This window comes from Macrobrachium rosenbergii, chromosome 59, assembly GCF_040412425.1.
Source record: "Macrobrachium rosenbergii isolate ZJJX-2024 chromosome 59, ASM4041242v1, whole genome shotgun sequence".
NCBI classification, from domain to species: domain Eukaryota; kingdom Metazoa; phylum Arthropoda; class Malacostraca; order Decapoda; family Palaemonidae; genus Macrobrachium; species Macrobrachium rosenbergii.
Window position 1 is genome coordinate 9,485,128 of NC_089799.1, and position 18,009 is coordinate 9,503,136.

Sequence of the window (18,009 nt, forward strand, 5' to 3'; positions counted from 1 at the left end):
ATTTTTTGCATTGTCTGTTACCACTGCAGTTTTATTATAAACAAAATGTTATACCAACACGCACACACGTAGGGGAGCCACTACGTCTAATTTTACAGAATCGAAAACCAGCACGCTAATTTATGTATTAGATGAGTTAGATCTTACGGAATTAGGATATGGAATATTCATACTCACTCTCTCCGCTTTGAAGTCTGGAAGCTCAGTTAGGCCCTGAAATAGCAAATGGATTGATATCAGAAAGACTGGAATTCTTCATTCGCTGTCGTAAACGGGACTAATGGAATTTGCTATGCGAGATCTAATATCGAGGCTGAAATTCTTTTTTTTTTTTATTTCGTTATGATGAAATGTGTACGCTGTAACGCTGGAATTGTTACGTGGCTTTAATAGACAGTAATTGGTTGTGTATCAAGAGAAAATACTTGGTTATAAAAATGAACAGATGAATGAGTCGAGGTTTTACTTTTAGAACACGATGCATGTATTTGTTATGTATACTTAATGTACGTGTACGTTTATATATGTATATATATGTACAGTCACTCAAAAATGTTTTGCAACATGTTCCAGAAGTTTCGTTCACCTAACAGTAATTTGTTCTTTTGATATTTACAAGGAAATGTAATTTTCTTATTCGACGTTGGTTATTAATCATACGGTTAACAATATAAAAAGAATGGTGAGTGAAAAATTCATATTACGAAAAAATGACAGAAACATTTTGAAAATTTCACTTCAGATGATTGGGCAAAAGAGTCAAAGAAGAAACTATATTTCGAATCCAGATAAAAACTTATTGACTAATAGTAATATTGAATAATCATCAATGAAATTATATATAAATAAAGAAAGAAAGAATTCAACCATTATTGTTGTCAAAAACAAAAGAAGAAAATCTCGTAACATCGTATGTTATCGTGTGACTCCACATTCGGGCAGGAAAATTAAACTAAACTCTCTCGTCACTTGCACCGATAAGATAGGTAACAGACTGCTGCACCACAATCATTACCTTGCATAAGACTAATGTCTCTGTTGTAGATATTGCTCGATAGCTTAGCGTAAATAAAACAACCATGTATAGAGGAATAAAACAACAGAGAGAACGAGGTAATATGATAAATTCATTGTAAAAAGTGGAGGACGACCCCATTGTTGTGACTACTGTTAAGGATCATCATCGGATGATCCCGCTGAGGAGCTCCGCCTAATTCCCTGACAAGCCGGTGTTGCCATAAGAGAGAACATTACACTTTCCCTTCAAGTTGCTGCTCAAACTATCCGTAACAGGCTACATGAGACCAAAATATTATTTCATCATACTCTCCTGCCAAGAAACACTATATCAGCGAAACACAAAGAATAGAGGCTAGGGTTTGTGTTATAATATAATCAGTGGCCGATGATTTCTGTAAAGAATCATCTTTTATGAAGAGGAGAGACATTCTTCACTGATGAGCATGGTAGTCTTCTTAGCCACTGCTGCATTTAGCATTAACTAAATTAATGTTGAACTTCTTGCTAATTTTAATTCCTTAGAAACTTAGATAATAAGAATACAAAAATAGGCGTTATATATTCAGTTAACTTCATAAAAGGCATAAAATGATAGGCCTAAGTAGCAATGAAAGAAATGAGAATTACACATGATACGGCATTATATATATATATATATATATATATATATATATATATATATATATATATATATATATATATATATGTGTGTGTGTGTGTGTGTGTGTGTGTGTGTGCGCCGCCTGCGCGATTATATTGTATGTATTACAAAACAAAAACAGTATATTTTATATAAAATTTCACTAGCTCACAATAACATAGGATTAGTCATTCAAAAATCTGATTAATAATAATGTACAAAGCAAAACTTTACAAAAGTCGTATTTGTTGATGTTAATAAGACTAATAGTTCAACTTATAACAGTCGTAGGCCTATGCCACAAAGTTCACACATATGAAGGAGATAAACAACGATAGTGATGTGGCAGTTGGAGATGAAAATATTAAAATATAAGAACAGCGATGACCTCTAGTATTATAGTAACATCCTTTTTATTAAATGAAAGTATGACAACAGTAAGCAGTATCAGAAAAAGCCCTGTTTCAGGGAAACTGCAGGTAATTTCTCGGACCCACCACTGTAGTGTTCAGTTGTTTTTCGGGCTTACAACTAAGTTGCCAAATAGCGCCAGATGTCGCTGTTATAAGCTGTTGTCAAAAACTTTTGAAGTATGTTGCAAAACTTTAATTGATTGTACATATATACATATATATATATATAACAATATATATATATATATATATATATTATCTATATATATATCTATATATATATATATATATATATATATATATATATATATATATATAAACAAGTTTGTATACGCATGACATTTTTATACTTTAAAATGTTAAAATACATGATGCTGCTTGATATAAATTCATATATACATATATATATATATATATATATATATATATATATATATATATATATATATATATATATATATATATATACTAATAATATATATATGTCAAAAAATATTCTAATTTAATCTCTTGGAATTTTACCTCTACTATCCTTTCTAGGTATCTTTAATTAACCTTTAACACAATTAATCGTTCTAGAATACTAATGTTGCAATCTGTTAGTTTTAGAATTAACCTCTCAGACATTAATGGCTTTAATATATTCTCAGTAAACACCCACAGATTCCATATCAGGCAGCATACGTGAAGTAACATTTGAAAATATAAAAAATGTCACGTGGGAACAAACTCGTTTACATATGTAAATATATACATATATATATATATATATATATATATATATATATATATATATATGTACTTATATATATATATATATATATATATATATATATATATAATATATATATCTTATATATACCTGAGTTTCATATCAGAAACTGGCATACATTGGCTTAACATTTGAAGTATAAAAATGTCATGAGGAACAAAAACTCGTTTTATATATGTATGTGCAGTTACATATATATATATAAATATATATATATATATATATATATATATATATATATATATGTATATATATATATATATATAATATATATATATATATATATATATATATATATATATATATATATATGTTTATGCTTTACATACAATACATAAACGAGTTTGTTCAAATACGACATTTTATACTTTCAAAATGTTAGACTATGTATATATGGATATGAAAACTCAGGTATATATATATATAATATAAAAGTATATATATATATATATATATATATATATATATATATATATATATATATATATATATATATATAAACGAGCTTGTTCCCACATGACATTCTTATATTTTCAAATGTTAAGCCACGTATGCCGCCTGATATGGAATTCAGGTGTTTACTGAGAATATATTAAAACCTATTAATGTCTGAAAGGGTTAATTCTAAAAACTAACAGATTGTATATTGGTATTCTTAGAACGATTAATTGTGTTAAAGGTTAATTAAAGATACCTAGAAAGTAGATAAATGAAAATAAAATTCAAGAGATTAAATTAGAATAAGTTTATACATGACATGAGATAAATCAAAGTAATAATAAAGTGAGCACATAGAGAAGCTCTGAAGTTTAGGGGACCATTTCCGACCATAAAAAGAGCTATTTCCAAACAATAATTTACTGAAGAGTTAATATCACCTTTCAAGTCATTTCATGAAGTGAATTATATAAGTCTAGATTAGAAAGCAGAGAGTTAGGATCTAACTTAGAAATCCTCTGAAGAAACAGGCCATTGTTTAAGATTTCATAAAAGCTATTAGGAATATCACAAGCTGATCAAAGTGGCCACAGATAAACAAATTACAAGTAAAAAGTCATATCCAAACATGCATGTGCCTAGATGCCAAAGGCTCCCGGCATTAGCAACTTCAAAAACTATAGGATATATGGACTCATATGAACTCACTAAATAGAGTACCTTCATCATCCAATGAGGACAGATGGTCAAAATAAAGGAGTCTCTAAATCTACTCTGTAAATGATTTGTGGGTGAAGTTTTTGACTGATGAAGGTGTAAATATAACTTGGCAAGACTAGGACAATAAATGTCACTCTTAGGAATACAATTGTGATTTACGTAACAAATAAAATCATTCTTCACTAGGTCGTAAATTCGTTATATTAGTCTGCCCACAGAGAGAGAGAGAGAGAGAGAGAGAAAATAGAGAGAAAGAGAGAGAGAGAACTAAAAAATATGGAAACTATATATATATATATATATATATATATATATATATATATATATAATATATATATATATATATATAATATATATATATATAATCTATCTCTCTCTCTCTCTCTCTCTCTCTCTCTCTCTCCTCTCTCTCTCTCTCTCTCTCATCTAGATCCAAACATGAATAATACTTAGTAAGCCAATTACGATTTAGTTTCACTTTATCTGTTTGTTACTCTTTCTGTTGCCATGGTAACTTCTAGGCCAGGGTCACATTCAAGAAAACCTTTACCTTTCCACATTTTACCACAGCGTTCTGCGTTCTCTCTCTCTCTCTCTCTCTCTCTCTCTCTCTCTCTCTCTCTCTCTCTCTCTCTCTCTCAAAGCGATAAATGAGAGATCTGGGGAATATTGTGGCAAGGCAGGCTTAAGGGACTTCGTCTCTGGCGCTTTTTTCCTTTTTTGCAGATTACGACAGTTTTAAGGTTACGTATTTGCTTTTACCTCAACATCATTGCCATTAGTGCACAGTCTCATTACACGGGAATCATGATTTATCAAAGGTTCTGTGGATCTGCACCATAGGGTAAAATGAAATTTGCAAATATATATAAAACAAACACCTTACACAAGCACATACATATGTACATAGGCATGACGTGTTAGTGTGATTTTAAATGCATATATATATATGTATGTGTATATATATATATATATATATATATATATATATATATATATATATATATATATATATATATATATATATATACATTATACGATTATAATCAGTTTAATACGTGATTCATTTATCACATATCACCACAGGTGGAAAAATAAGAGACGGGGGTGTAGTTCGGACTGGTTTCGACTTTATTTCAACCTGTCTCCAATTTTTTCACTTGTGGTAATATGTAATATATATATATATATATATATATATATATATATATATATATATATATATATATATATATATACTGTATATATATATATATATGTGTGTGTGTGTGTGTGTGTATGTGTGTATGTATATGTATGTATGGATAAACATACATACAGTATATATGATATATATATGTATATATATTATATATATATATATATATATATATATATATATATATATATATATATATATATTTTATATATATACACTATATATATATATATAATATTTATTACATAATACATATACGGTCAATTTGGAAAGTACTCTTCGGGCCCCGGAAAGGAATTGGAATTTAATCTCAATAGAATAATTTGTTTAAAATGATGTAATCTTAAGTGAACACATATACTGATTATCATATAAAGAGATTTGATCCTAACTGCGAAAACTAATTACACCTAGATTTCAATTTGAAGTTATAATAAGCCCATCAAATTCTATCAAAACCAGGACGTTCTAAACAGCTCCATCTATTTGTTCTTACCTGAAAATGATATTTCCGTAATTACTTTCATCAGAGACTATTAAAAAGATTCATCAGTGTCATTAAAAAACAAGTGTACAGGACGATTAGTGACAAGTGCGTTTATGGAGCTGTCGTGATAAATTCTGCCAGTTCTCATCACTCTCCTACCTCCTTCCTCCTTATTTTCTACTTGTTTTATTTTTTTTTATATCCTTACGTCACACTTAGAGTCTCTTATAGCTAACTGAGAGTATGCTGGATTTTATATCAAGGTTCACCAATTCCTTTCTACCAGCCTTAATTAAAGGCTATCCTTCTGTCACCCAGATTTAAAGAGCAGTGGCTCTTAACTAAGGTTTTTTTTATTACTAATAAAGGTACATAATTCATCATAATGTTCGCGAACATGATGAATAGATTGCCCAGAGTAATCAAAACGGTATTGATTCTACCCGTAAACAAAAATTCCAATTTGAATCTAACTGTAAAAAGCAATTCCGATGGATGCTGATGGGTGACTATGGATAACTACTGAAGTGCAGGAACAATGACTGTATTAAAAATCTCTTGCATAGAGCTTTTTTTTTTTTATCTCTACTAGGACTTCTAGCTGCAAGGCTACTTTTATTATTGCTGCTTTTTACTTGCCTGGTGGTCTCGTTTTTTACCTCTCTCTCTCTCTCTCTCTCTCTCTCTCTCTCTCTCTCTCTCTCTCTCTCTCTCTGTAACTTGCTGTATTCTTTCGAATAAAACGTTCCGTAATGCATTTACTCATGACCGAAACAGTATAGACTACTGTACAACTACATCTTCCTATGGTGCTTATAGCATAAAGCACTTTTGGTAAAAAAAAAAAGTAGAGTAACATTTCACTTTTTTAAAATATATTTTTGACTCACTCCTTTCCATTTCTACTGAACACGACTTGTTCGCCATCTCACCTGACACGTCCTGACACTGGTAAAACTGCTCTGCTGCGAGACCAAAACGAACCTGCCGGGACTCGGGCGCACAAGGAACCTGCCGGAACTTGGGCGTACAAGGAACCCGGAATAGGGCTCACTCGGCACGGGAACACAGTCCTGCAGAGGACGGACGACGCAGTTGCCATGAATTATCATCCCCCGAAGTGGAATCGGTTTAATCAAGTGACACGGCGGACGACATCTCCCTACTCAAATGTAAAGTGACTACAGGTCCTGTCGGGTGCAGCCTCAGCAGTTTCATTGCACACAGATGTACTGACACGGAATCTCTATTAGCAAATTCGCCTGCAACAGGTCCCCGAACTTCGAAGAAGGACGCGGAGTTGGACGAAGTCTGTCTGGCCTTTATGAGACTGTTTGTCTAAATGGGATGTCTGTAACAGCCATCCTCTGTGATATAGATGCTGTGTCGATAAGACTGCTTGGGGAGTTGTTGACTGTATAAAAGATAGAGTAAATTTGATCACCACTTAAGAATATGTAAACAAACATCTGACAGCAATACGGTCCAAGTGTTTTTAAGTTCTCGGGATCATCGTTGATGTGCAGCTTTTATTCATAACTCAGTTTTCCCTGATGAATTTCGTTGAAATACGTAGTGAAGATTCAGTATTAAAGGTTTCAGTTCTCAGGCAATAGAATTTCTTCAAAGAAAACACACTGACACGCGCACAAACATACAAAGCACGGAAACTGCAAAGTGGAGTGAAGGATTGAATCCAAAAATAATTAGTCTTAGCTGTGAAGTAATATTCAGTTGTATTTTTACAAGATTTATCCCCTTGAATATCCGGATTCTACTGCTATCCAAATTGAGATCAAAATACCTTACCGTCTTGACGTGCCAAAAACTTTTGGGTTTCATCACAAAAATTATTTTAATGACTAGTGAAAGGATTAATGCTATTGTACGTTAACGATAATTAACGCTGGTTCGGTGAACAAGTATTGTCGGGCAGTGAGCAAGATGCAACAAAGATGGAAAGTAAAATGGACTTCATTGGAAAAGATATTTTTTTTCTTGCTATTCAAGTTCATTAATTCTGCTATTTTGACCAGGCGAGTATTTGAAAGACTTCTCTGTAATATCAAACAATTCTTCTGTACTTTTAAAAACAAAACTTTGGTTTTTATGCACTGTAATGGAATTGCTACATATTTGCAAAAGCATTTTCTAAACTTACCATTATACACTTATTGCATTTATGACTTTTGATGTAAATATCTTACATCAGTTTCGAGATCCTATCTTGAATATTTAATGCAAAAAAAAAAAAAGATTAGCTGCCGATACCTAGGTGGTTAGTCATTCAAGTGTTCACAAGTTAAACATAGCAGATGTTAAGTTACCAAATTGGCAGATCTAAGATGTTCTTTAGTTATTATTATTATTATTATTATTATTTATTATTATTATTATTATTATTATTATTATTATTATTAAAGTTACCAGATCTAAGATGTTCTTTATTATCTTATTATTATTATTATTCTTATTTTATTATTATTATTAATAATTATTATTAATAAAAAATATCTAAGATGTTCTTTGTTATTTCTATAATAATAATAATAATAATAATAATATTATTATAATAATAATAATAATAATAATAATAATAATATTATTATTATTATTATTATTATTATTATCAATTATTAAGTTATCAAAATTGTCATATTTAGATTTTCTTTAGTTATTATTATTATTATTATTATTATTATTATTATTATTATTGTGTGTATTATTATTATTATTATTATTATTATTATATTAAGCAGACAATTAGACTACAGTGCACAGTCTATCAAGATATAAAATCCCCATCCGGCTCCATGTTTACTATTGTTTTAAATTAAATCCCTTTTTTTGATACATTTTAGCTTATTTTTGTTCTTTTCCCTCGATAAAGAGCAAAGTTAAACCTTTAACAAACATACTAAGTTTTCGTAAGGATATTATGTAAATAATCAGTAGAAGAGTAAGAAGAATCCTTTTAGAATTTACAAGGTTCTCATTTGTAATGTTGTCCTAATAAGTTTATTAAAAAGCAGAATCTCACATTCATCGAAAATATTGATATACTAGAATGGGATAGGGTGAAGGGAATGGAAAGTATATATAATAAGGATGACACCACAAAGGTAAACAAAAAATAATTAATGGAGAAAGGCACCAGAAAATGGTAAAATTTATAAAAAATTAATTTTTTTATTTATAGAGAAAGAGATCAGGAAATGGTAAAAATAAAAAAAATTATTTTTATTTATAGAGAAAGGCATCAGTATATTGTAAAAATTGTAAAAAAAATTGATTTCTCTTATTTATAGAGAAAGGCATCCGGAAATGGTAAAAATTGCAAAAAAAAATTATTTTTCTAATAAAGAAAGACATCAGAAAATGGTAAAAATTATAAAGAAACTCTTTAATTAATAGAGAAAGACATCAGAAAATGGTAAAAATGATAAAAAAATGTATTTTTCTTATTTATAGAGAAAGGCATCAGAAAATGTAAGAACTTAAATATCGGTGCCTCATTATTCAGCAGATCCTCAACAGCGTTTCCTTGTGCATCCATCTTACTGCAGCAGATTACTGACTATGTATTACCCAGGCCTGACGCGGCGAATTTAATTAGATTTCATCTTGAAGCTGCTGCGTGCGTACGCTTTGTGCGGTAGATGCCTGTGCTTGAGTGTGTATGCATACGTACATATGTAAATATATACATGCATTCACACACATATGTATGTACATATATATGTGAGTACATTATAAATATATATATATATATATATATATATATATATATATATATATATATATATATATATATATATATATATATATATATATAAAATGACGTTAAATGAGAAGGTAAATCATGCCTTCTTAGTCTTTGATTTGCATCATGGGAAACAGTTGGATAATTCCTCATGGAATTTAAAATCCTTCCTCAGCGTGTTTTTTTTTTTATTTTAAAGATCCTTTGAAGCTTGACTCCATAACCTAATTTTCAAAAGGTCCATAAATACTCTAGGACAATCTAGTTATATATATATATATATATATATATATATATATATATATATATATATATATATATATATATATATATATATATATATATATATATATATTGATCTGATTTGTATTCACGATAGAATAATGATCAAATTCACGTTTTCTTTCTTTTTATGACAGCCACAAAATGAGCTTACCAAGGAAAGGAACCGTCAATAAAAAAAAAAAGCCAATATACGGCTCTTAGCAGTCGTGATTTCCGTCGCAAAACTCTAGTCGGTCCGACAGTTTTGCTTCGTCTTTTTTTCATTAGCAGACAGAAGCGACCATTGCCGGTAGCGAGAGCCTTCCCATTACCGCACCTGCGTTTTTCCAATCGCGGAGAGAGAGAGAGAGAGAGAGAGAGAGAGAGAAAACCTGATGCGCAAACAATTATTTCTCTAGCGTGTAAACAATGGGGCGGAGATGTAGAACGCTTTTGCGATTCATTTAAGAGAGGAAGTTTCAATAATTACCCGTCAGGATTCGGGAGGCTGTTGGACGCCAGCCAGTCAGATGATAATGTCGATAAGGACTTTAGAAACCGTTTTCTGTTTTTTTTTCGCTGGGGTGTGGAGGGTGGGAGAGGTTGAGGGGGGCGTAAGGCTCACGGAATAGACGGCTCTTCGTGTTGCATTCGTACTTGTGTATTTAGATGCAGTAAAGGTATGTAGTTCATGGTCTAAGTCATAATTTTTGTATATTTTTATAATTTTTATTATATATACAGTGGTAGTATGATATATATATATATATATATATATATATATATATATATATATATATATATATATATATATGCACAAATACATATAAGTATATATACACACATATACTGTATATATATATTCGTAGGTCCTCTTACCGTTGATAGATATATTCACTGTCAACAGAGATGAAATATGTAGAAATAATTCTACAGCTGTTTCGTAGCGTTTATAAAGTATTTTATAGTGGAAGTATCTCAAGGTAACAGACGATTTAAGTAAGATCAGATGCAGACCGTTTTCTTGTCAGTGCTGTTGTCTAGGCTTTACCCAGACTTACCACACAATAAAATAGAAATGGCGTCCATAGTTAATTTTGGACTGAAATTCCCTTCTGTCGAAAGGAGGCCAAATGAATGTAATTGGATGAGAACAAAAGACGATCTAACGAAAAGTGCGAGCAGTCGGATTCTGCTAGTTCACTTTCTTTTCCTTTAAAAGAATGAACATAGAAGGAGCTGCCGCCAGAATTGGTCTGTAATATGAATGCTACTTCCTTCAATAAGATGACAGCGACGGTATCAACTTTACATTTCTCTTTATCCTTCACTTTTATTACTTCCCATCGTAATTAACCTGGGATTTGAGTTTTATGGCGCGAACCCGCGTATCGGCTCCTGTTCAGTTCTCATGAGCGAGAGAGGGAGAGAGAAGTTGTGAAACGGACACCTCTCTCTCTCTCTCTCTCTCTCTCTCTCTCTCTCTCTCTCTCTCTCTCATATGAGAACTGAACAAGAGCCGAGAGAGAGAGAGAGAGAGAGGTTGTGAAACAATCCCCTCTCTCTCTCTCTCTCTCTCTCTCTCTCTCTCTCTCTCTCTCTCTCTCTCTCTCTCTCTCTCGTGAGAACTGAACAAGAGCCGGAGAGAGAGAGAGAGAGAGGCGTTGTGAAACAGACCACTCACCTCTCCTCTCGCGCTGATAAGAAGAAACGGGAAGAGAGAGAGAGAGAGAGAGAGAGAGGAAAAGAAGACTACGCCGTGTGTTAAAAGCTCCCTTAAAGTTGTTAGGAAGCTCAGTGCTAAGCAGCTTTGACAAGTTTTAATTAAGTCAGAAATGCTAATTAAAGTTTGGAAGCCATTTTAATGTCTCCGTCGAAATTATGGGTTTGGTGAACAGGGCTTTGTTAGCCTTTATTGTTAAATGAAAGTCTTTTAAAACCTCCATTATCGGCTTCTGGGAAAGTGAATGGATTCTCCTTTGCTTCTTTGCCTCGTTTGGAGAGGGAGGAGGCGTCTTCCTGAGAAAAAGGGGGAGGGGGAGGGAAGAGAGAACGAGGAGGAGGGGTAGGGAGGAAAGGCGTCTTCCTGAGAGAGGGAGGGGAGGGAGGTATCCTCCTGAACTCTTTTATCCACTCCTTTGCTTCATCTTTGTTTTCATCTGTTTACTCTCCTGTTTACGAGTGACTCTTCCACGAAGGTGTGTGTGTGTGTGTGTGTGTGATGGTCTTGATGAATTATTTCGTGTGAATGGAGAGATAACAGGGAAATGCGGTCGCAGAGGAAAGCCAGAATCTCCTCTCTCTCTCTCTCTCTCTCTCTCTCTCTCTCTCTCTCTCTCCGGACATAGTTAACAGGGCTTTTTACGCCCATTCTTTATTTCATGTGAATGGAGAGATAACAGGGAATTGTGGTCGCAGAGGAAAGTCAGAGTTTCTCTCTCTCTCTCTCTCTCTCTCTCTCTCTCTCTCTCTCTCTCTCTCTCTCTCTCTCATACTTAACAGGGCTTTGTACTCCCCATTCTTTATCAACGGACTTGCACAGTGGATAATGGAGGTGAGAAACGCATTGAGACAAATGTCATTATTTTGTCGATTTTTATGTATAGACAAAGAGCTTAGAAACTGAAGAAATAGTTGTAAACATCTGTGGCACTGACATTCTACATGATCACTGTAGAACAGTCAGATATTTTATTTCACTTTTTCTTTGTCGCGTTCGTAATTCATTTTACTTTGTAAACTCAGAAAGATTTGATTGGTATGAATCCGGATTTTGTTCCTTATGCGAATTTGTCAGTATCAGGTAATTATAAGCTTCTTTTTCATAAATGAATATTTTTTCATAAATGGATGTTGTGATATATTCTGTCGAATTTCGAAGTGATCATCTATTAATTATTTAATCATATATACGATATATATTATGTATATATATACATATGTATATGCACACATACACATATATATACAGTATATATATTTGGACTTGATGATATTATAATTTTTTAGCTGAATATGTGCAGATTCTAAGAGGTTTCTAGAGATACTAACAAGGTGTGTCGGAACTTTGAGGAAATAGAATATGCTAGCTTATATCAGATAAATTACTGGATAACGTAGACTATACAAATTAGCAAATAGATAAATAAATGAAAAATATTCTGCAAATAATGAAAGGTAAACAAAATCAACTTTGAGAAATTCGGTTAGAGAGAGAGAGAGAGAGAGAGAGAGAGAGAGAGCATAGCATAGGATAGCATTCCTTTCCCTGACGTTGTCAGAAGCGTCCAATGAAGTGTGACGTAACAAGATTGTGCGATTCCGCGAGGATCATTAACTCGAATTGGTCATTAACCTTGGGTCAAATTACTGATCGAAGATGCCACTCATAACTTACAGAAGTAGAGTAGTTCTCAGAACTCTTGGGAGAGAGGGTTAGGGTTTGGGGCTTAGGAGTTACTTGGAAGATTATGAATAGCAGGTGAATTAAAGGCACTAAAATGTGTAATAAGAAGGGACGAGGAGGAGGAGGAGGAGGAGGAGGAGGAGGAGGAGGAGGAGGAGGAGGAGGAGGAGGAGGAGGAGGAGAGGAGGAGGAGGAGGGTAGAGATTCTCAGGAGAAACAGAGGAGGAACCGTGAATGGGGTATTTGTTCATAATCATTAGGAAATGTAACAATAACTTTCCATCAACAACCTGAACATTTTTTCACGTTAAATACTATTTCCAAATAGATAAATAGAAAGCTATATACACAGAATTGGAAATTAAAAGAATACAGGGACGCTCCAACAGAGGAGAGAGAGAGAGAGAGAGAGAAAGAGAGAGAGAGAGAGAGAGGAGAGAGAGAGAGCGCGCAGAGTGGAGTTTAATGAGATATGGATAAAGAGTGACATGAAAGACTCCGGATTCGTGGAAACACTGAAAGTAAATAGGAGAGGGAAATAAAATGCTAGCGGAAAGTGGAGTGTGGAATAATCGACAGAGGAAATCCTACCGGGGGATGAATGCAAGGATGGCACAGAAGTGGTCGAGGGACAGATAATGAGAGCAATTAGGGCACAGAAAGAGAGAAAGGTTGAGAGAGAGAGAGAGAGAGAGAGAGAGAGAGAGAGAGAGAGAGAGAGAGAGAGAATCTAGAACAGGTTCTCATTCAGTCAGATCTATTGTAAGAAGCCTTTTCAATTTTTTGAAAAATTCCCACCCTTCAGTCAAGATGTCCAATGGAGAGAAGCCTCGAGAGAGAGGAGAGAGAGAAGATCCTCTAAGAAGATTCCAGAGATGTCTTCAATGGAGAGAGAGACCTTCGGTCATTACCTCGCATTTTCGTGTAGTGAACATAGCGGTTTATGATGATGATTTTTGTTCTTGTTCTTCTGATTTATAACAATCAAAATCCAACGAGAACTGGATGATCCAAGCTCATTTTAATTCAGCACAAACTTTCCTTGATAACTTGCCGTTGTTACGCACACACACACACACACACGGAAAACTAGGGTAAGGGACTAAGAGTGATAGCAGTTTGATTAGACTCTCCTTATGCCAGCACTTACCCCTGCTCTCAGAGCGGACTGTATTAAGAGACAAACAAATCCTTGGAAGAATCAACAGACTCGATTTCAACGTCACCACTCACGTTCGCGTTCCTCGAATTATAGTGTGAATTGCACACTGAAAATAGATACGAAGGAGATAAAAATTATGAGTTCTCAAGAGGAAACAAGTGTAGATAATGTATTGTCAAGGATGAAATAGAATAATACAGTTATTTAGAAATATATTCAGTCCAAAAAATGAGAGTAACTGTTGGGAATGAGCTTTTCATTGTCACTTCAACACTGTATATCTAGTTTTCAAAAGATTTAGATTGTTTTCTTCTGTCAGTAATTGGTGCTTTCATTCTTGAAATAAAAATTTTAAGATTAAAAAATAAAATGAAAAAATTTGTACCATATTCATATTTCCCGGCGGGGTGCAAAGGTTCCACACTGTTCAATCTACAATAGTCCCTGTTATTCGTTTTGTTGTGACGAGATCAAGACCATTTGATACTTCTAGCTATTTTCACTTTTATATATTAATCTAATACTGCAGCGCTTTGTATATTGCGTCTTGTTAAGATACTTAACAACACTTTATGATTCGCAGTTCTGTATGTTGTCGACTCTCTGAAGCCTAGATTAAAAAAAAAAAAAAAATAATGATGATGATGATGATCATGATGCCTGTGAAAACTCTACGGAGAGAACACTTCGAATTTCATAACTATGATAAGTGTTCTGGAAGGTAATGTACAATACATTACATAAGAATTTATTTTTGTAATGTCAAAAGAGACTAGGATTCAAAGAATATCAGAATTAGTTCCGATTAAAAGCATATAGTTTATCAGTTAACAAGAATTACATATTCTGAAATTCAAAGTTTATGAATTGGGAAAGAGAGTTTGAGCAGTAGTAAACGCCTCGAGATCTGAAGATGTCCACTCATGAAGAGGGATAGATAAAGAGGTTTGATGGTGAATATCAGTGAACATAGCACTCAACCTCTCGGCAGAAGCAAAGCGACTTGTTCGTCCCCAGGTGACTAAGCTATAAATAAAACATGTTACTTAAAAGCCGATCGTGAATTAATCTGGAATTTGTGAAAGGTATATTTCCACTCCATGGTCATGGCTACGTGTTCATGGTGTATGTTTTTCCTCTCTAAAACTAAAGATGATTATGGAATTTTTCAGAATTGCTTTTCCAATAAAAATTTTAACGAGGTTTTTGGTTTAATGCATTTGATTTATCTCGCCCTTTACTTGGGTTTCAACTGTCGTTTATAGTACACACACACACATATATATGTATGTATATATAGACATATATTTATATATATACACAATATATATATGTCTGTATTTATATATATGTACGTGTATATGTGTATATATATTTATGTATATATACATGTATATATATATCATATATAAACTAACCTCATGGTGTAATAGTAAGACACTCACTTAACTGGCGTGGGGACCGGTGCTTGAAACCAGGTCAGCGACGATGATCTCAACCAAAATGGAAATCAAGTAACTAGTAATCGATCATCCGCAGTGAATCACTACCGGTGCTGACGTGCGTAGGGCTAGCATCCACACCCCAAATTCCAAGTCGATAACTGGAAAGGTGTCGTGTATATATACATATATATATTATATATATGTTTATATATACAATCAGGAGATCCATAAGACAAGAAGTCTTCAAAGTTCTTTATTTAGAAACGTTTCGTGCAATCTTTGCACATCATCAGTCTGCAATAAATTATAAAGAGCAGTTAAAACTAAAAAGTTAAAATAACAACTATTATACCGACAGTAAAAATTTTTATAAAGTCAACATAAAAGCAGAAAAATTTTATGAAAAAATAAAATAAAATAAAATAAATAAATAAATATATTAAATTTCATCAAGTTTGTGAAGGGGAAATTTAACTACTTACAGTACAACGCAAGAGGAAGAATGGCCAGAAGAAACGTCAATGCCCAGACAACACCTTAAGCGAGAGAGAGAAACCGCAGAAGTGTTACTATTCAAATTAGGGGACAGGTGTTTATATATAATGACTCAAGGGTAGTTAAAAGGCAGTTTAAGATGTAGCACTGAGAATCGAAAATGTGTTTTTTCAACATGAATTTTACATTTAGTAGCATGTGTTCAATGCTAGAAAGTTCTGGATTGGATATACAGGAACCTGTACGATAACTGAGTCCTAAGTGGCTGTAATAGCGGACTTGCAACAGTCTTTTACTGGAACCAACATAAGTACCAAGACATCTTGGGCATTCAAATTTATAGATAATGCTGGAATATATATAAAATATATATATATATATATATATATATATATATATATATATATATATATATATATATATAATATTCGATAATATTGGTAGCATGTAATAAGAAAAACTTTCAGTGGTTCATGCAAGCATTATTAATTGATCAAGTAAGAAATTAAGTTTCACCAATATTATCGTTAATATTATTATTACTAAAAATTGAGTGTCGTTTTCTGCTACAAGATATTCCAAAGTTATTAGCATGCGCTTCTTGGTTTGATCGTTATTTTCCATGTGGCATACCTGCTTATTCGTCTGGTTACTACTACCACTTCTAATACTGCTACTGCTTGTAATAACAGTAAAATAATTATTATTGGTATTATTACTATTAGCCGAGCAAAGCATTTGTAAGTGAATACTCACAAAGAGATTATAAACCTAGGTAATTCATCAGTGTTATTACCTATGGTGCATCACTATAATGTGACCGGAAATAAGTAAACAAGTAAAAAATGCGCCGAAGTTTCTTCGGCGCAATCGAGTTTTCTGTACAACGTATTATCAAGGCCACCGAAAATAGATCTGTCTTTCGGTGGTCTCGGTATAATGCTGTATGAGCCGCGGCACATGAAACTTTAACCACGGCCCGGTGGTGGCCTGGCCTGTATCGTTGCCAGATACACGAATATGGTTAATTTTAACCTTAAATAAAATAAAAGCTACTGAGGCTAGAGGGCTGCAATTTGGTATGTTTGTTGATTGGAGGGTGGATGATCTACATAACAACTTGCAGCCCCCTAGCCTCAGAAGTTTTTAAGATCTGAGGGCGGACAGAAAAAGTGCGGACAGGAAAAGGTACGGACAGAAAAAAGTGCGAACGGACAGACAACAGTTTTCTTTTCAGAAAACTACAAGTCACAATAATGTACATGAACTGTTGTATTTTACCAAAATACAAATAAAGGGTGAAAAAGGGGAGCTTTCGACCGTTTGCACAACGGTCCTCTTCAATTGGCTGAAGAGGACTGTTGTGCAAACGGTCGAAAGCTCCCTTTTTTTAACCCTTTTTTTGTATTTTGGTAAAATATAATAGCTCATGTACATTATTGTGGCTTTTTACTTATTAATGTTATTACCTTTTCATGTCATAACTGATATATACATACATACATACATACATACATACATACATACATACATATATACATAAATACATACATACATACATACATACATTTGTACATTCATACAAGCATACTACGTATATATGTTTGTATATAATCTCTTGGTCTTTCTCCTTGGAGAGAGTCAGAGGTTTGAAGTTGCTTGATAACCAAGTTAGGAGGCAAATTGCCCCTTTATCTTTGCGAAGAACCAAAGTAGCTTAATCAAATACTAGTACTGTATATCCTTAGGAAATTCAGTAGCATGTCTACGTCTGCAACGAAAACAT

General features: G+C 33.0%; 1 long non-coding RNA gene and 1 pseudogene across 1 annotated transcript in view; one reads left to right on the forward strand and one right to left on the reverse strand.

Moving 5' to 3' along the window:
• Positions 1–18,009, reverse strand: part of LOC136837467 (protein O-linked-mannose beta-1,2-N-acetylglucosaminyltransferase 1-like) — a 174,022-nt pseudogene that overhangs the window by 50,400 nt on the left and 105,613 nt on the right.
• Positions 1–18,009, forward strand: part of LOC136837469 (uncharacterized) — a 221,144-nt gene that overhangs the window by 28,660 nt on the left and 174,475 nt on the right. The gene's annotated exons all lie outside the window — the stretch shown is intronic.